At 39.2% G+C, this 18,876-nt stretch overlaps 1 long non-coding RNA gene across 1 annotated transcript; it reads left to right on the top strand.

Annotated features, from left to right (window-relative positions):
- The first annotated feature begins 2,312 nt into the window (after positions 1-2,312).
- On the top strand, positions 2,313-16,054 carry LOC107816063 (uncharacterized). The gene is made up of 2 exons (XR_001654850.2): positions 2,313-2,755; positions 15,746-16,054. It is a non-coding gene; the product is annotated as an uncharacterized LOC107816063 (long non-coding RNA).
- Positions 16,055-18,876: the final 2,822 nt, after the last annotated feature.

Raw genomic sequence — 18,876 nt, 5'->3', positions numbered from 1 at the left:
TGTCTTTTTGGCTTTTTAGTTTCTAAAATTTTGTTCCCAGATTTACTTATTTTGGCCATTATTTTGACCTTACCCGTAATCTTGAGATCTTTCATCCACCATCACTATTTCAAGTCATGTCTACTTTTGTTCACATCACATGGGAAAGTGGTAACACTAGAGCGGAAAAAAAAAGGTCCTAGTACAAAAACACTAGGTGATTTCTTCCCATTTGTCCAAACTTGGTGAACTGAGTTGGTCAGTACTTGTGTTGGTGGAAGACAGTCAGTATCCTGTGAAATTAGTCGAGATGCTTACAAGGTGAAAATTCTCGTACCGATTCAAGGCTCCCAATGTGCACGCCCAATGAAAGAAACGGTTTTGGCAGGTCGGCCAGTATTTTGAAAATATACTCTAACCTATCCCATGCCAGAAAACAAATCATTGTAAGATTTGTTTTCTCTTTACCTATATTTTGCTTCACTTTAGAAACTCTTTTTTACTGAATTTCACAATGGAAGCAGCCTAAGGTTAGGTCCTTCTATTTCGTCAAAACAAGTAACAAGTTTTTTTTCTTTTTTCAATTCTAGTTTATCCTCCATTTTGTTTGTCATACTAAATGTTTTGTAACCGAAACTACGGGTTCTGCAAAAATTATCATTTAAAGTACGTTCAATAAGTCTGTAAACAAGTCTGTAAACATATAGTACTTTAAAACAATGATGTCACAGCCAAAGTACTGGCACGTATTGTTTGCTTTGATCTAGTAGATTTTATATAGATTTATCCCTTCGAGTACGCCAGAATGAGCCAAAAAGGCCTCTACTATTTGATCTTGTTCTCCCTCAAATATAGCGCAAGACTTTCCCTCTTTTTTGGCGGTGAAATCTACTTAAGTCTCACATTACTTGTCCTTCGAAAGCATGTTAACTTAGATGCCCGTCAATCTTTGACCCGCTCTTATCAAGAGTCTTTTGTCAGGTGTGTTAGGATCGAAATAATCAGGTGTATGCGGAAGCTAGTAAGCTTCCATTCATCATAAAAGCCGAATATATTGATGTCACAGAAGGTGCCAAAGAACTATTATTGATGAAGGAGTTTATTAATGATATTGGCTTTGAGCAACCTAGGTACATCTTATTTTGTGATAATCAGAGTGCTATCTGTCTCACCAAGCACTCCACTTTTCATTCTAAGACCAAACATATAAATAGAAAGTATCATTGGATAAGAATGATCGTGGAAGAGAAATTATTTGAGGTTGAGAAGATACACACTGATGAAAATCTTTCGGATATGCTGACAAAAGTGGCAAATAAGCATGCGTTTTGTAAAAAATTGGCAGGCATGAAGCCTGACAATAGTTCTTCTACTTGAAGACATATTTGGCCCCTTGGCTAGAGGGGGAGTTTGTTGGGCTCATGTCCATGTTGTCCAGTCAAAGGCCCAATTCCTAATCCTATTCTCTTTTGATTTCTATTCCTATTCGGAATTGGATTCGATTTTTATTCCTATTCAGAATTGATTTTGGCTTTAAGAGAAGCACCACTCATTATCTATAAATAGGACAACATTGAAAAATTATTCCATGCTCATTGATATAAGTCTTTGAAAGACTTTAGCACATAAGAGTAGCTTTTGAGAGAGCTTTCATCAAGAGAGAAGAGAGAAGAAAAAGTGTTTGTTTTGCTACAGATTTTTGTTCCGACCAGCCAACTTCAAATCATGGATTCTGATTCATTAACTGTTGGATCGGCCTGACATTTTGACCGAGTGTTCGTAACATCTTGGTCTTTGATTTGAACGGTGGAGATCGAATATAGAGGCTCGTAGCATCCAATTTCGAGCCCCGAACAACAGCTCTTTTTCCTACAAGAAAACGGACTAGCCAAATATGAGAGATTTATAATTTTCTTCTATAAGAAGGAAAATCCAATTATGGTAAACATGTTGCCCTTTTCTTTAAGATATAGGAAAATCCAATATGGTAAAAAAATTACGACAACACCTAACAATACTCCCTCATATGAATTTAGCATCCTTGCTAAGATTTACCCCACCATCATACTGTTACGACAGTTCGCGACACACATTATTTAATTTGGCCCTTTAGACTTCATAGATTTCTTCTTTGAGCAACATCATATTGATCCCAAAGTCGAATATACTACTTTGAATTTGTTCTATATCATATTTAATCCAAGCTCCCCCTAGTTGTGGGATTCACGTAAAGTACCTAATGCACCTCTTCTTTGAAGATCACAAATGTATGTGGTGACACTCTTTAGATTTATATAACAACATTTAAAAATTTCATGTAATTCTTCTGCAAAGCTAATAGGTGTGTATACACTACAAAAAATTGGAAAATTAACGGCGGTTTTAAAATGGCGGCTTATTTGAACCACTGTAATAAGCAAAACGTTATGGCATTAGTTCAACAACCATATTATTTATTTGGAAAATGGCGGTTAAGTGTATAATATGGCGTAATCAGACCGCTGATACCTTTATTTCTATCAGGCACTAATCTCACCCTAAAAGATAGAACCCCCTCTGTCACTCTCCCTATCCCTCCCACCGATCTGGCGCATCCAGCGAATCCATCATCTCTCTTCTCTTAATCTCTTCTCCTAAGGCCCTCGATTGGAAACTGAGTGATGTAGCTTTCGAACGGGAAGCTTCTGGTCTCCAATCGCCAACCTTTGTCACGCGAATCTAGAGTTTCATCGTTGGTTTTCTTTGCTCTGTCAACTCCTAACTCCAAATAAGCAAGGTCCTCTCTACTTTTCCCTCATTTTCCCAATGTATTGATTATGGATTCATTTGGATCTAGGGTTTCATAGTGGTTTTCTTTTCTCTGTCAATATAATTGTTGGATATGCACTTTTCTTGCTTTCTTTTATATAAAAAAAATTGTACTGATCTAAGGAAAAGTTTAATTTATTTCTGAAACTTGGTTGATTGAAGTAGGAGTTGTGCGTGAAGTAGAGCTTTTTATGGCAGTCTACTGCTATATCCTATAACTGATCTATATAATTATTTTGGTCAAAGGATTCGATTGTTTCAAAGGAGTAATTGTAGTGTCATTTAGGTGACATGAGAATTACATTTCTGCGGGCAAAGAAAATACCAATTGTTACTTCTTTATCCTTTTCCTCATCTTCTGCAAGTTTATGTGGCATTCTATTTCTACTTTACTTTTTATCACTAAATGAATTTTTTTATTAATGATATTATCAATAATTTTTCCTTATTTTAGCCTGGGAATTGCTGAAATTATATAATTAGTGATTTAATTAAATCAAGCATTGTTTTAGTGAAAATTAGGTGCTTTTTTATTTTTTTTAATATATTGTGCTTGTTTTGACGTGCCGACACCATTATTACAGTGAGGTGAAATGGCTGTTTGTTTTGGTTCAGTGGTTGTGCAATCCGTGCTACTTTCAGCGTTATGACTTTGCGAGCTTCACTGTACATGGATGAGTCTTAATTGATTATATTGATTGAATCAAGAGCTTTGTGTGGTATTTTTTGGTCATTTATATATTCTCTTATGTGAGTTATGAAGTGCTATTGTAGGTCTTTCTCTTCTTTTAAATAGGCATACTTGGCAACATGAATTGACTTAAATTTACTAATTCAAATATGTTCTTTTCATATATGTTTAATGTACTTGAATTAAATTTAGTATTCATTTTTTTTAGATTTTATCATTGGTATCTGGTTTTTATTACACTTTTGAGTAATATTTTTTTACATATGTTTAGTTTACTGGATTGGAAAAATTTATAGGCTCTAACACCGAATGGATCTTCCCTTCTTAATCATGCAGAAGCGTGAGCCCATACGCTGGAAATATTACACAAAAGAATTGGTCCTCGGCTCCTCGCTTCGTAGACATGTACTAATATGAATACAAGTCTGGAAAATACTCATACTATAATAGTCTGAGACCAAATACGATAAACAAAGAGATAGAGAAGGAGAGACAAGGTCTGCGGAACACGACAGCTACCTCAAAATCTCCTGAAAATCAACCGCGCGAAAGGATCAACACCCGCTATGTCCGGGAATACCTGGATCTGCACACGAAGTGCAGGGTATAGTATGAGTACAACCAACTCAGCAAGTAACAATAATAAATAAGGAACTGAATATAGTAACGAGCTACACAGTTATGGTTAATTTCGAGTAATTCCAGCAAAGAATAAATATTCTATCAAATCTGGCAGATTAATGTCACATCAATTTTTATACAGTTCCTGTTCATGTAATCTGTATATGAACAATCTTTCAGAGATTTCATAATAATGACAGATAACAACTAAGTGCAACAACAAATGGAAATCAAGTACAACCTCTTAGGACAATAATCACTCACTAGGCTCCCAGCCCTCACCACTCCCTGGGCTCCCAGCCCTCATCACTCTCTCAATGGGTACTAACGCTCACTAGGGGTGTACAGACTACTAAGGGCTCCTACAGCCCAAGCGCTATAATCTGCACGGACAACTCATGTGTCATAATATAAATATAAGGATCCGCACGGCCAACTCACGTGCTACACGGTCAACTCACGTGCTATAGTATAATATAAGGATCCGCACGGCCAACTCACGTGCTGTAGTATAATATAAGGATCCGCACAACCAACTCACGTGATGTAGTATAATATAAGGATCTGCACGGCCAACTTACGTGCTGTAGTATAATATAGGGATCTGCACGGCCAACTCACGTGCTATAGTATCAATATCTCACAATCAGGCCCTCGGCCTCACTCAGTCATAAATCTTTCCAGTCTCTCGGGCTCTTAATAATCATGAAATCAGCCCAAACAACAATGATATGATATATCAATAATAATAACAGAGACTGAGATAAAAGGTGCAAGTAAAAACTGAGACTGAGTACATATAGCATTTAGCAGGCAATTCAACAAGTACGCGACCCCTGTGGGTCCCAACAGTACTATCACATAGCCTAAGCATGATTTCTAATATGATTTACAGTCAAATTTTATCAACACATAAAGAGCATATAGCTAAAAATAAATTATTCAACTTTACAGCTTTCCGGAACGGACCAAGTCACAATCCTTTCGGTGCACGCCCATACGCCTGTCACCTAGCATATGCGTCACCTTCAAAATAATCACATAATACCAAAATCCGGGGTTTAATACCCTCAGGACCAGATTTAAAACTGTTACTTACTTCAAGGCGTGAAATTCTTATTCTGCAATGTCCTTTCCTCATGAATTGGTCTCCAAACACCTCGAATCTGGTCATAAATAATTCGTTTCAGTCAATAAAATTCATTGAAATTAATTACATAAGAAAATAATGATTTTTTATAAAAATTCGAAAATTAGTTCAAAAATTGCCCGTGGGGCCCACATCTCGGAACTCGACAAAACTTAAAAAAATCCGAAAGCCCATTTAACCATGAGTCTAACCATACCAATTTTTATCAAAATTCGATCCCAATTCGACCCTCAAATCTTTAATTTAAACTAAGAGGGTTTTCAAACTTTTTCAACTTAATTCACCAATTAAATGATAAAAACAACCATGGATTCGGATAATTTAACCAATATTGAGTTAAGAACACTTACCCCGTTATTTTCCTTGAAAAACTCCCGAAAATTGCCTCTTCCCGAGCTCAAATCCGTCAAAAATTCAGAACTTAAACTCTCTGCTCAAACATTTGCTCTACGCGATCGCGAAAATTCCCACGCGATCGCGAAGAACAATTTTCCATCACCCAGATTTTACTTTACGCGATCGCGAACTTTCCCACGCGATCGCAATGCACATCATCACAGACATATGCGATCGCGGACTAGTCCACGCGATCGTGAAGCACAAAATGCGTGACTTCTACTCCGCTCCACTTACTCTACGCGAACGCGATCTTCTTCACGCGTTCGCGAGTCACAAAATTCCAAAGCTACGTGATCGCATCCTGCTTCATGCGATCGCGAAGCACAAAATGCCACTGCCTCACAATAACCCTACGCGATCGCAGATATCTCCACGCGATCGTGTAGAATAAAAACCCCCACTGACCAAATAAGCCTACGCGATCGCAGACGCATTCACGCGATCGCGTAGAAGGAAAACATCATCAGATATTAGAAAATTCCAGCAGCTGTTCAAGTCCAAATTTTTGATCCGTTAACCATCCAAAACTCACACGAGCCCCTCGGGACCTCGACCAAATATACCAACAAGTCCTAAAATATCATACAGACTTAGTCAAACCCTCAAATCACCTCAAACAATGCTAAAACCATGAATTACACCCCAATTCAAGCCTAATGAACTTTGAAATTTCTAATTTCTACAAACGACTCCGGAACCTATCAAATCACGTCCGATTGACCTCAAATTTTGTACACAAGTCATAAATGACATAACAGAGGTATTCCAATTTTCAGAATCGGATTCCGACCCCGATATCAAAAAGTCAACCCTTCGGTCAAACGTCTCAAAAATTAAACTTTCGGCATTTCAAGCCTAATTCCTCTACGGACTTCCAAACAATATTCCGGACACACTCCTAAGCCCAAAATCACCATACAGAGCTATTGGAATTATCAAAATTCAAATCCGAGGTCGTTTATACATAGGTCCACATCCGGTCTACTTTTCTAACTTAAATTTTCAATTATGAGACTAAGTGTCCCATTTCTCTCCGAGTTTCTTCCGGACCCGAACCAACTAACCCGATAAGTCATAAATTAATTGCAAGATATAAATTGAGTAGTAAATGGGGAAACGGGGTTATAATATTCAAAATGACCGGCCGGGTCATTATATTCTCCCCCTCTTAAACAAATGTTCGTCCTCGAATGGGTTTAGAATAATACATGAAGTCTCAAATAAGTGTGGATATTTGTTCCGCATCTCCTGCTCAGCCTCCCAAGTAGATTCTCCGACTGGCTGGCCTCTCCACTGCACCTTCACTGATGCTATGTTCTTTGACCTCACCTTTCGAACCTGCCGGTCTAAAATAGCCACCGGCTCCACATCATAAATCAAATTACTGTCCAGCTGTACTGTATTGAAATCCAGAATGTGAGACAGATCCCCGACATACTTTCGGAGCATGAATACATGGAACATTGGATGAACACCTGATAGACTAGGTGGCAAAGCAAGTTCATAAGCCACCTCCCCAATTTTCTTAAGTATCTCAAAAGGCCCAATATACCGAGGGCTCAACTTGCCCTTTTTCCCGAAACTCAACATACCCTTCATGGGTGAAATCTTGAGCAGAACCTTCTCCCCAACCATGTGAACAACATCACGAACCTTCCTATCGGCATAACTCTTCTGTCTAGACTATGCCGTGCGAAGCCGTTCCTGAATCACTTTGACATTCTCTAAAGCATCCTGAACCAAGTCAGTACCCAATAGCATAACCTTACCCAGCTCAAACCAACCCACTAGAGACCGACACCGTCTCCCATATAAACTTCATACGTAGCCATCTGAATGCTTGACTGGTAGCTATTATTGTAAGCAAACTCTGTGAGTGGCAGAAATTGATCCCAAGAACCCCCAAAATCAATGACACAAGTGCGTAGCATATACTCCAATATCTTAATAGTGCGCTCGGACTGTCCGTCCGTCTGAGGGTGAAATGTTGTACTCAACTGAACCTATGTGTCCAATTCTTACTGCACTGCCCTCCAAAACTGTGAGGTAAACTGCGTACCCCGATCTGAAATAATGGACACCGGCACACCGTGTAGGCGAACAATCTCACGAATATAAATCCCAGCCAACCGCTCCGAAGAATAATTAGTACTGACTGGAATAAAATGCGTAGATTTGGTCAACCGATCTATTATCACCAAAATAGCATCAAACTTTCTCAAAGTCCGTAGGAGTCCAACTACAAAGTCCATGGTAATACGCGCCTACTTCCACTCTGGAATTTCAAGTCTCTGTAGCAATCCGCCCGGTCTCTGGTGCTCGTACTTTACCTGTTGACAATTTAAACACGGAGATACAAACCCAACTATATCTTTCTTCATCCGCCTCCACCAATAGTACTGTCTCAAATCCTTATACATCTTCGCGGCGCCTGGATGAATAGAGTATCGCGAACTGTGAGCTTCCTGGAGAATCAGCTCACGCAAACCATCTACATTAGGTACACATAGCCTGCCCTGCATCCGTAGTACACCGTCATCTCCAATAGTGACTTCCTTGGTATCACCGTGCTGAACCGTGTCCTTAAGGACAAGCATATGTGGATCATCATATTGGTGCTCTCTGATGCGATCATATAAAGAAGACCGAGAAACCACACAGGCCAAAATTCGATTCGACTCAGAAACATCCAATCTAACAAACTAATTAGCCAAAGCCTGAACCTCCAAGGCTAAAGGTCTATCTTCTACCGGTAAGTATGCTAAGTTGCCCAAACTCTCTGCCTTATGACTCAAGGCATCGGCCACCACATTGGCCTTTCCGGGATGATAAAGAATGGTGATATCATAATCCTTAAGCAACTCCAACCACCTTCGCTGCCGCAAGTTAAGATCCTTCTATTTAAACAAATGTTGTAGACTCCGATGATCGGTATATACCTCACACTGGACACCGTACAAGTAATGCCACCAAATTTTCAAGGCATGAACAATAGTTGTGAACTCAAGATCGTGGACTGGATAATTCTTCTCATGTACCTTTAACTGTTTGGACGCATAGGCAATCACCCTACCGTCTTGCATAAGTACTGCGCCGAGACCAATCCGCGACGCGTCACAATACACAGTATAAGACTCTAAACTTGTAGGCAACACTAATACTGGAGTTGTAGTCAAAGTTGTCTTGAGCTTCTAAAATCTCTCTTCACATTCATCCGACCACCTGAACGGAGCACCTTTCTAGGTCAATTTAGTCATAGGCGATGCAATAGACGAGAAACCCTCCATGAAATGATGATAATAACCGGCCAAGCCGAGAAAACTTCGAATCTCAGTAACTGAGGATGGTCTGGGCCAATTCTGAACTGCCTCTATTTTCTTAGGATCCACCTTAATACCTTCACCGGACACTATATGTCCCAAGAATGCCACCGAACTAAGCCAGAACTCACACTTAGAGAATTTGGCATAAAATTTCTCCTCTATCAGCCTTTGTAATACAGTACCTAGGTGTTATGCATGCTCCTCCTGGCTACGTGAGTACACCAGAATATCATCAATGAATACCACGGCAAATAAATCAAGATATGGCTGAAATACATTATTCATCAAATGCATAAATGCTGCTAGGGCATTGGTTAGCCCAAAAGACATCACAAGAAATTCATAGTGGCCATAACGAGTCCTGAATGCCGTCTTTAGAATATCCGAATCCCGAATTTTTAATTGGTGATACCCAGACCTCAAATTAATTTTGGAGAACACCCTCGCTCCCTGAAGCTGGTCAAATAAATCATCAATAATCGGCAATGGATATTTATTTTTGATTGTAACTTTGTTCAACTATCTATAATCAATGCACATCCGCATAGTACCATCTTTATTTTCAGAAACAGAACCAGTGCACCCCAAGGTGACACACTAAGCCTAATAAACCCCTTTTCAAGGAGTTCCTGAAGTTGCTCTTTCAATTCTCTTAACTCAGCGGGTGCCATACGATACGGAGGAATAGAAATGGGTTGAGTGCCCTGCACCAAGTCAATACCGAAATCAATATCCCTGTCGGGTGGCATACCCGGCAGGTCTGCAAGAAATACATCCGGAAAGTCTCGCACGACCAGTACTGAATCAATAATAGGAGCATCTGCATCAACATCTCTCACAAAGGCCAAATATGACAAGCATCCCTTTCCAACCATACGTTGGGCCTTCAAATAAGAAATTACCCTGCTAGGAACAAGATCTAGAGAACCCTTCCATTCAACCTTTGGCAACCCCGGCATCATCAACGTCACGATTTTTGCGTGACGGTCTAGAATAGCATGACATGGAGACAACCAATCTATGCCCAGGATTACATCAAAATCAACCATATCGAGTAATAAGAGATCGACTCTAGTCTCCAGTTCCCCAATAGTTACTACACACGACCGATACACACGATCCACAGTAATAATATCGCTCACCGGTGTAGATACACAAACAGGTGAAACTAAGGACTCACAGGGCATATCCATATAATGAGCAAAATACGATGATACATATGAATAAGTGGAACTAGGGTCAAATAATATAGAAGCCTCCTTGTGGCACACTGAAGCAATACCTGTGATCACTGCGTCTGAGGCAACGACATCTGGCCTGGCAGAAAAAGCATAGAATCGAGCCTGCCCGCCTCCTGATCGGCCTCCCCCTCTTGGGCGACCCCTAGCTGCCTGACCCCCACCCCGAGATAGCAGGGCGGGTAGTGTAACTGATGGTGCTAGTGCCGTCGGTCGAGAACTCTGCTGTGAAACCCCACTCAACAGCCTAGGACACTCTCTCTTGAAATGACCAAATTCTCTGTACTCAAAACAACCCTTCCTCTAATGGAACTGCTGCTCCTGATAACCCGAGGGATGACCTGCATAAGCCTGTGCGAACGAGGCATGATGAGAACTCTGTGCTGGTAGTGAACTGAATGAAGACTAGCTTGAGTGAGCATTGTAAGAACCATGGCTAGCTGATGCACCACGATGAGCTGGACGACCCGTCTGAGCGTGTCTGTAAGAACGACCCCTACCACAGTGAAACTGACCCCCTGAACGAACACCGTTGTAATCACTCAAACCACGAGGCCTCTTAGCTTCTCTCTCTCCACGTTCCTGGCTACGAACCATCTCTATCTGCCGAGCAATGTCCACTACCTCATCAAAAGTAGCACCAGATACACTCTCCCTAGTCATAAGTAACTACAGCTGATATGTGAGGCCATCAATGAACCTCCTAATCCTCTCCCTATCAGTGGGAACCAACCAGACTACGTGACGATCCAACACAGAAAATCTCATCTCGTACCACGTCACAGACATATCACCCTGGCGAAGCTGCTCAAACTGTCTACGCAACTCTTCTCTGCGGGACTGATGTACGAACTTCTCCAAAAAGACTACGGAGAACTGATGCCAAGTAAGGGGTGCTGTGCCAACAGGCCTACATCTCTCATAAGTCTCCTACCATCTGAATGCAGACCCAGAAAACTGAAAAATAGTGAATGAGACCCCACTAGTCTCCAAAATACCCGCTATCCGAAGCATCCGTTGGCACCTATCCAGAAAATCCTTAGTATCCTCTGACTCAGTACCGCTAAATGGTGGAGGTCGAAGCCTCTCAAATCTCTCAAGTCTCCTCTGCTCATCATCTGCCATAACAGGAACTACCGGGGCCTAAGCAGCTACAACCGGTTGGGCTGGTAGTGCCCCCGCTATCTGAAGTCCCTGTACTACCTGGTCTGGAGTACGGGCAATGGGGGTATGAGTACCTCCTCCAGCCTGAGAAGTGGCAGGTGCGGCCTGAGCCGAAACCACCTGAGCAAGGCAGTGCAGGCTGCCAATATCTAGGCCAAAGTCTTATGAATGCCTGGAATCTACTCCTGTGCTGGAACAACTGGTGGTACTACAGGTGCTATTCCAACTGTTGTACGAGCTACACCTCAACCTCGGCCCCGGCCTCTCGCGGTCCTAACTGGTGGCACTGGTGTCTGACCGTCCAATCTGGTAGTACATTTCCTCACTATCTGTGAGAGAATAGAATAGCAGAAATTTAGTTTCCAGAATCAACAAATTCGCACGACATAATACAAGAAAGTGAAATTTTCCTAAAGGTTCTGTCGCCTCTCGAAGATAAGTACAGACGTCTCTGTACCGATCCGCAAGACTCTACTAAACCTGCTCATGACTCGTGAGACCTATGTAACTTAGGCTCCCAGCCCTCATCACTAATAAATAACAATAATATGAGTACAATCAACTCAGCAAGTAACAATAATAAATAAGGAACTGAAGATAGTAACGAGCTACATAATTATGGTTCATTTCGAGTAATTCTAGCAAAGAATAGACATGCTATCAAATCTGGCAGATTAATGTCACATCAATTTTAATACAGTTCTTGTTCATGTAATCCGTATATCAACAATATTTCATAGATTTTACAACATTGACAGATAGCAACTAAGTGCAACAACAAATGAAAATCAAGTACATCCTCTTAGGGCAATAATCACTCATTGGGCTCCCAGCCCTCATCACTCCCTGGGCCCCCAGCTCTCATCACTCTCTCAATGGGTACCCGCACTCACTGGGGGTGTACAGACTCCGGAGGGGCTCCTACAGCCCAAGTGTTATAATCTGCACAGATAACTCACGTGCCATAATATAAATATCTGGATCTGCACGGCCAACTCACGTGATGCATGGCCAACTCACGTGCTATAGTATAATATAAGGATCTGCACGGGGCAACTCACGTGCTGTAGTATAATATAAGGATCCGCACGGCCAACTCACGTGCTGTAGTATAATATAAGGTTCTGCACGACTAACTCACGTGCTGAAGTATAATATAAGGATCCGTACGGCCAACTCACGTGCTATAGTATAATATAGGGATTTGCACGGCCAAGTCACGTGCTATAGTATCAATATCTCACAATCAGGCCCTCAGCCTCACTCAGTCATAAATCTTTCCAGCCTCTCGGGCTCTCAATAATCATGAAATCAGCCCAAACAATAATGATATGATGTATCAATAATAATAACAGAGACTGAGATAAAATGTGCAAGTAAAAATTGAGACTGAGTACATATAGCATTTAACAGGCAATTCAACAAGTACGCGACCCCTGTGGGTCCCAACAGTACTATCATATAGCCTAAGAATGATTTCTAACATGATTTACAGTCAAATTTTATCAACACATAGAGAGCATATAGCTAAAAATAAATTAATCAACTTTACAGCTTCCCGGGATCCAAGTCACAATCCTTTTGGTGCACGCCTACACGCGTGTCACCTAGCATGTGCGTCACCTTCAAAATAATCACATAATATCAAAATCCTGGGTTTAATACCCTTAGGACCAGATTTAAAACGGTTACTTATTTCAAGCTGTGAAATTCTTATTCTGCAATGTCCTTTTCTCGTGAATTGGTCTCCAAACGCCTCGAATCTAGTCATAAATAATTCGTTTCAGTCAATAAAATTCATTGGAATTAATTCCATAAGAAAATAATAATTTTCCATAAAAATCCAAAAATTAGCTCAAAAATTGCCTGTGGGGCCCACGTCTCGGAATTCGACAAAATTTATAAAATCTGAAAGCCCATTCAACCATGAGTCTGACCATACCAATTTTATCAAAATCCGACCCCAACTCGATCCTCAAATCTTCAATTTAAACTAAGAGGGTTTTCAAACTTTTCTAATTTAATTCACCAATTAAATGATAAAAACAACCATGGATTCGGGTAATTTAACCAATATTGAGTTAAGAACACTTACCCCATTATTTTCCTTGAAAAACTCCCAAAAATCGCCTCTTCCCGAGCTCAAATCCGTCCCATTTTCAAAACTTAAACTCTCTGCCTAGACATTTGCTCTACGCGATCGCGAACATTCCCACGCGATCGTGAAGAACAATTTTCCATCGCCCAGATTTTAATCTACACGATCGCGGACTTTCCCACGTGATCGCGATGCACAACATCACAGACATACGCAATCGGGACTAGTCCACGAGACCGTGAAGCAAAAAACCTGTGATTTCTACTCCGCTCCACTTACTCTACGCGAACGCGACCTTCTTCACGCGTTCGCGAGTCACAAAATTCTAGAGCTACGCGATCGCATCCTACTTCATGCGATCGCGAAGCACAAAATGCCACTGCCTCACATTAACCCTACGCGATCGCAGATATCCCTAGGCGATCACGTAAAATAAAAAACCCCTACTGACCAAATAAGCCTACGCGAACGTAGACGCATTCACGGGATCGCGTAGAAGGAAAACATCATCAGATATCAGAAAATTCCAGCAGCTGTTCAAGTCCAAATTTTTTATCCGTTAACCATCCAAAACTCACCCGAGCCTCTCTGGACCTCGATCAAATATACCAAAAAGTCCAAAAATATCATACGGACTTAGTCGAACCCTCAAATCACCTCAAACAATGCTAAAACCATGAATTACACCCCAATTCAAGCCTAATGAACTTTAAATTTTCTAATTTCTACAAACGACTCTGGAACCTACCAAATCACGTCCTATTGACCTCAAATTTTGCACACAAGTCATAAATGATATAACCGAGGTATTTTAATTTTCAGAATCGTATTCCGACCCCGATATCAAAAAGTCAACCCCTCGGTCAAACTTCTCAAAAATTAAACTTTCGGCATTTCAAGCCTAATTCCTCTACGGACTTTCAAATAATATTCCGGACACGCTCCTAAGCCCAAAATTATCATACGGATCTATTGGAATCATCAAAATTTAAATCCGAGGTTGTTTACATATAGGTCCATATCCAATATACTTTTCTAACTTAAATTTTTAATTATGAGACTAAGTGTCTCATTTCACTCCGAGTTCCTCCCGGACCCGAACCAGCTAACCCGATAAGTGATAAATCAATTGAAAGACATAAATTGATCAGTAAATGGGAGAACGGGGTTATAATATTCAAAACGACCAGTTGGGTCGTTACATTGGCTGTCTTCATTGTGTAGTCTATTTAGCAATAACATCCAGCATTTATGAGAGTTTGATTTAGAAGTATTTGCCATAAAGTTCTTATTTGCAGTCTACTGAAGACAAGCACATGATTTCTTCTTTCTAATCTTTGTTTAGATCAATCATATAAATCAAACTCCATCTGATCTACTTTCTTTAGTGATTCGTAGTGACTTTAATAACTTTATGGTCTACTCTAATATGAACATTAGATATGCATCATGTATTATATGAAAAATAATCAAATGATAGTATCTTTCGTTATTTTTATTTTACATGTGAGGTGATAATAGTTTTTTGAAAGTCGTTCAAAATCTTAATGTTATAAATAACAACTCTTCTGTTTTTATTGTACATGTGAGGTGATAATAGTTTTGATGTCTTTCTATATCTTTGTGTTATTGACAAAACATGACTTGTTAAGAAAGTTAGTTGGTGACATATAGAAAGTTGGGTATATGTAGATTTTTATTTTCTATTGCTTTCCATAATTTGGACCTCGGTATTCTGGTTTGCGTATTTGATTCAGAGGCTCTTCAGCCATATTATTTTGATGTTAAATCAAAATGATCATCATTTAGAGAACCGAGTTACTTTACGAGATATATATGAATTGGCAGATTGCTCTGCATCCTTGTTTTCTTTAGAGATAAGAGGCTTGAGAAATATGATTGATAACTTGTTCGGTAAATTGCTAGATAGAAATTTGATACTCGATTGAAGTTTAAGTATTTTTCTTGAGGTGTGTCAAGAGAATATACTATGAGCAGAAGTTAACATAATTAGGATTGAGATATGCAAAATTATTTTTTCAATTTCTTTAGTCCGCCAAGTCACGCAATTGAGTCAGTTGTTGGTTAGCTTTATTTGAGTTTCCTGTTGAATTGACATCCATATTTACTTTGAGTCTGATCAACAACTTTTATGGATTTTATGAGTTACATGGTGTCATTGCTAGGAGTTAGAGTTAGACTAAAAAAGTGTTTGCTTCTTGTAAACACTCGTCGAAATTTAACTTCTATATGTGATGTAACTTTTTTATGCAGGGAACAGGAATTAGAGCTTCTAAGGAAAGATATCTGAGAAAAGATATTCCTGGAGATGAAGATGAGTTTAAAAAATTAGTTAAAAAGATCCCCCAAATAGCAATTCTGTTTGGATAAATATACATGACATTTCTGGTATTTTTAGCTGATGTTAAGTAGGCAGACTCAATGCAGATTACACCGAGTGCTCATTCAAAAATGTTGCAAGAAATGACTATGATTCTTTTTGGAATTTTAGTTTATCTGATGATGTAATATTGAAGTACCTATACTTATTTTTTAATAATATATATTTTATTTAATTGATGATTGTATTTGTGTCAGAATTATTCTATAGTATTTGACATGTTTTGATACATTAGCATGATAAAGAGGATTAATTATAAGACAAATAAGTAAATAAGATAATGGAACACAATTGTGGCAGTTTTGACTGCCAATTTAAACATGTAGTACATATGGGAACACAATTCGGGCGGTTCTGAACCGCCGTATTATGCAATTTGGAAACCGCCGCTTTATCAAATGTTAGATTATGGCAGTTTTTGAAAAACCGCCGCAATATGTTACTGGCGAGCGGAATTCTGGCGTTTATCGAAACTGCCATTTCAGTCTATTGTGGCGGTTTTAAACCGCCGTTATACGCCAAAATAACCGCCGTTATAACACTGTTTCTTTGTAGTGATAGGTTGAAATTTATTTCAGTACTTAGGGCAAAATAACATCGAGAAAAGAGTCATTCGAGGTCGACCAGGAGATAGCGAGGCTCGTGGTCGAGATGCAAATAATGGTCAATATCGAGCATCGCAAAAAGAGCTATAACAGCTAGTTTATTAGAATAGGGAATTAAAGAGAATATTCTATTGAATATTCTCTACACTTGTACTACTAGGGTTTACTGGAGGTATGTCCCATATAAATAAAAAGTTAATGAATAGGGGACTTTGCTAAAAGATTCTCTCACTCTCTTGTAAAGATACAAAGATTACTTTTTTATCAAGATTCTTGCTCATATTATTCGACACTTTTTCATCATTATTTGCCAGTCATCATTGTCAGGAGAAATAATTACCTAACTCATTATTTATTGGGTGAACCACTTCTTCTATTTACTTAAATACCATTTATTATTATTTATTGCTAGTTACTTCTCCATCAATATATATATCTTTCGAAACACATAGTAAATATTACCGTTGATTCTCTACTAGATCTGTCTAAACGTTAACCATTTTGTTAGAATCCACTGTTGGGATTTTAAGCTTGTGTAGCTTAAAGAGGGTGAATGAGAAATGGAAAAAAAATAAAATATTTGAGTTTCCCTTGGGAAAGGGACATTGTCCCATATCGGAGAAAGAAAAGACTTTTGATGGGTATATATATAATTGCTCTTCTTCTAGCTCTTAAAGAGTTAAGAAAAAGGCAAGCCTCGCTCCGTCGTCGTCGTCGCTCGCTCGGCTCGGCTCGGCTTCGGATTCAGCTTCGGATTCGGATTTGGTCAAAGATCGATTGATTGATTAATCTTTTTGGACAAAATTTCTTTCAATTATTTAATTAATTAATTAAAATATTAACGAAAAAATCAATCCGGAATAACCCATGACCTGCGACCCGGTTCGGTCAGGCCCATTTTCTTTTTCGAATTATTTTAAATATATTTTTCCCGTAATATTTCAAACACCCCTTTTCCAACAGCCATGGTTGTTTCTGAAAGGTTGCAAACCTTTTCAGAAACAATGCCAGCAACTCTATAAATAGAGTTTGAATCCCAAAATCTTTCCTTACGAAATTTTCTGAGCTTCTTCTTCTTCTTCTTCTTCTGCACAATATTTTCCAGTGTGTTTTACGACCATTGAGTGGTTAGCAGCTCATCAGAGTTTTTGGTACCAATACACTGGTGAGTTAAATCGTTCTATCCTTGGAGGATATATTCCAGCACCTCGGGTACTTGAGGGGAATAATTTTCTTAAGGACACATTGTGTATTCAGTGGGCTCGATTTATTCTTATACTATTTTTTTTGTTTTCCAGAATCTATTTCGTTAAACAAGTATTACTAACTTTCTGTTTTATTTTTTCAGAAAGTTTAATTGTTTATTATAGCAATACAGAATAATAACAATCTTAAGAAAATTATTTTTTTTATATTCTGTATTTTGTTTGTGGAGATTAAAACCTGTGTGATTTTTTACTCCTTCTGAATTTTACTATTCTAATTTGAAGATATAAAAACTTAATCAGAGTATTGAAATTCGTAAAACGATTTGAAGAACATAAAAACTTCATCGTTTTTCTGTAAAACAGTATATAAAAACTTCGGTTTTATTTATTATACATACTATTTTTTTGTTCATAACATTATTGTGTACTGCTCTGATTTTGCCATTAATTGAACTCTTTTGTTGTGTACAGTGAGAAATGACAATTGATAACGGAAATTCTTTTGCGACTATTGCGGCAACGACTATAGCCTCGTCAAGCCGGACTACTGTTCCACCGGCAGAGAAAATGGAGAAATTTTTCGGAGCCAACTTCAAAGGATGGAAGCAAAGGGTGTTCTTCTTGCTTACCACACTTGGTATGCAGAAATTCACTAGTGAAGAACCTCCAGTGCCTGCTGCGGACAAGCCGGACAATGAGAAATTCATGATTGTTGAGGCGTGGAAGCAGGCAGATTTTCTTTGCAAAGGCTATATCTTAAGCGCTTTAGAGGATGACTTGTACAATGTGTACAGTGCGATGAATACTTCGAAAGAATTATGGGACGCACTTGAGAAGAAGTACAAGACTGAAGATGCATGCTTGAAGAAGTTCGTGGTTGCCAAGTTTCTAGACTATAAAATGATAGACAGTAAAATTGTTGGAACCCAAGTTTAGGAGCTTCAACTTATTTTTCATGACCTTATTGCTGAAGGTATGGTCGTGAATGAAGTATTTCAAGTGGCTGCAATGATAGAAAAATTGCCTCCTTCGTGGAGAGATTTCAAGAACTATCTTAAGCACAAGCGCAAAGAAATGAAGTTGGAAGATCTTGTGATTCGTCTCAAAATTGAGAAAGACAACAAAACAGTCGAGAAGAAGTCTCGTGGAAATTCAACGATCATGGGAGCTAATATCGTTGAGGAAACTGCT

This window comes from Nicotiana tabacum, chromosome 17, assembly GCF_000715075.1.
Source record: "Nicotiana tabacum cultivar K326 chromosome 17, ASM71507v2, whole genome shotgun sequence".
Taxonomy (NCBI): Eukaryota; Viridiplantae; Streptophyta; class Magnoliopsida; order Solanales; family Solanaceae; genus Nicotiana; species Nicotiana tabacum.
Note: the sequence above shows the minus strand (reverse complement) of the source record. Positions and strands in the feature narration are given on the sequence as shown.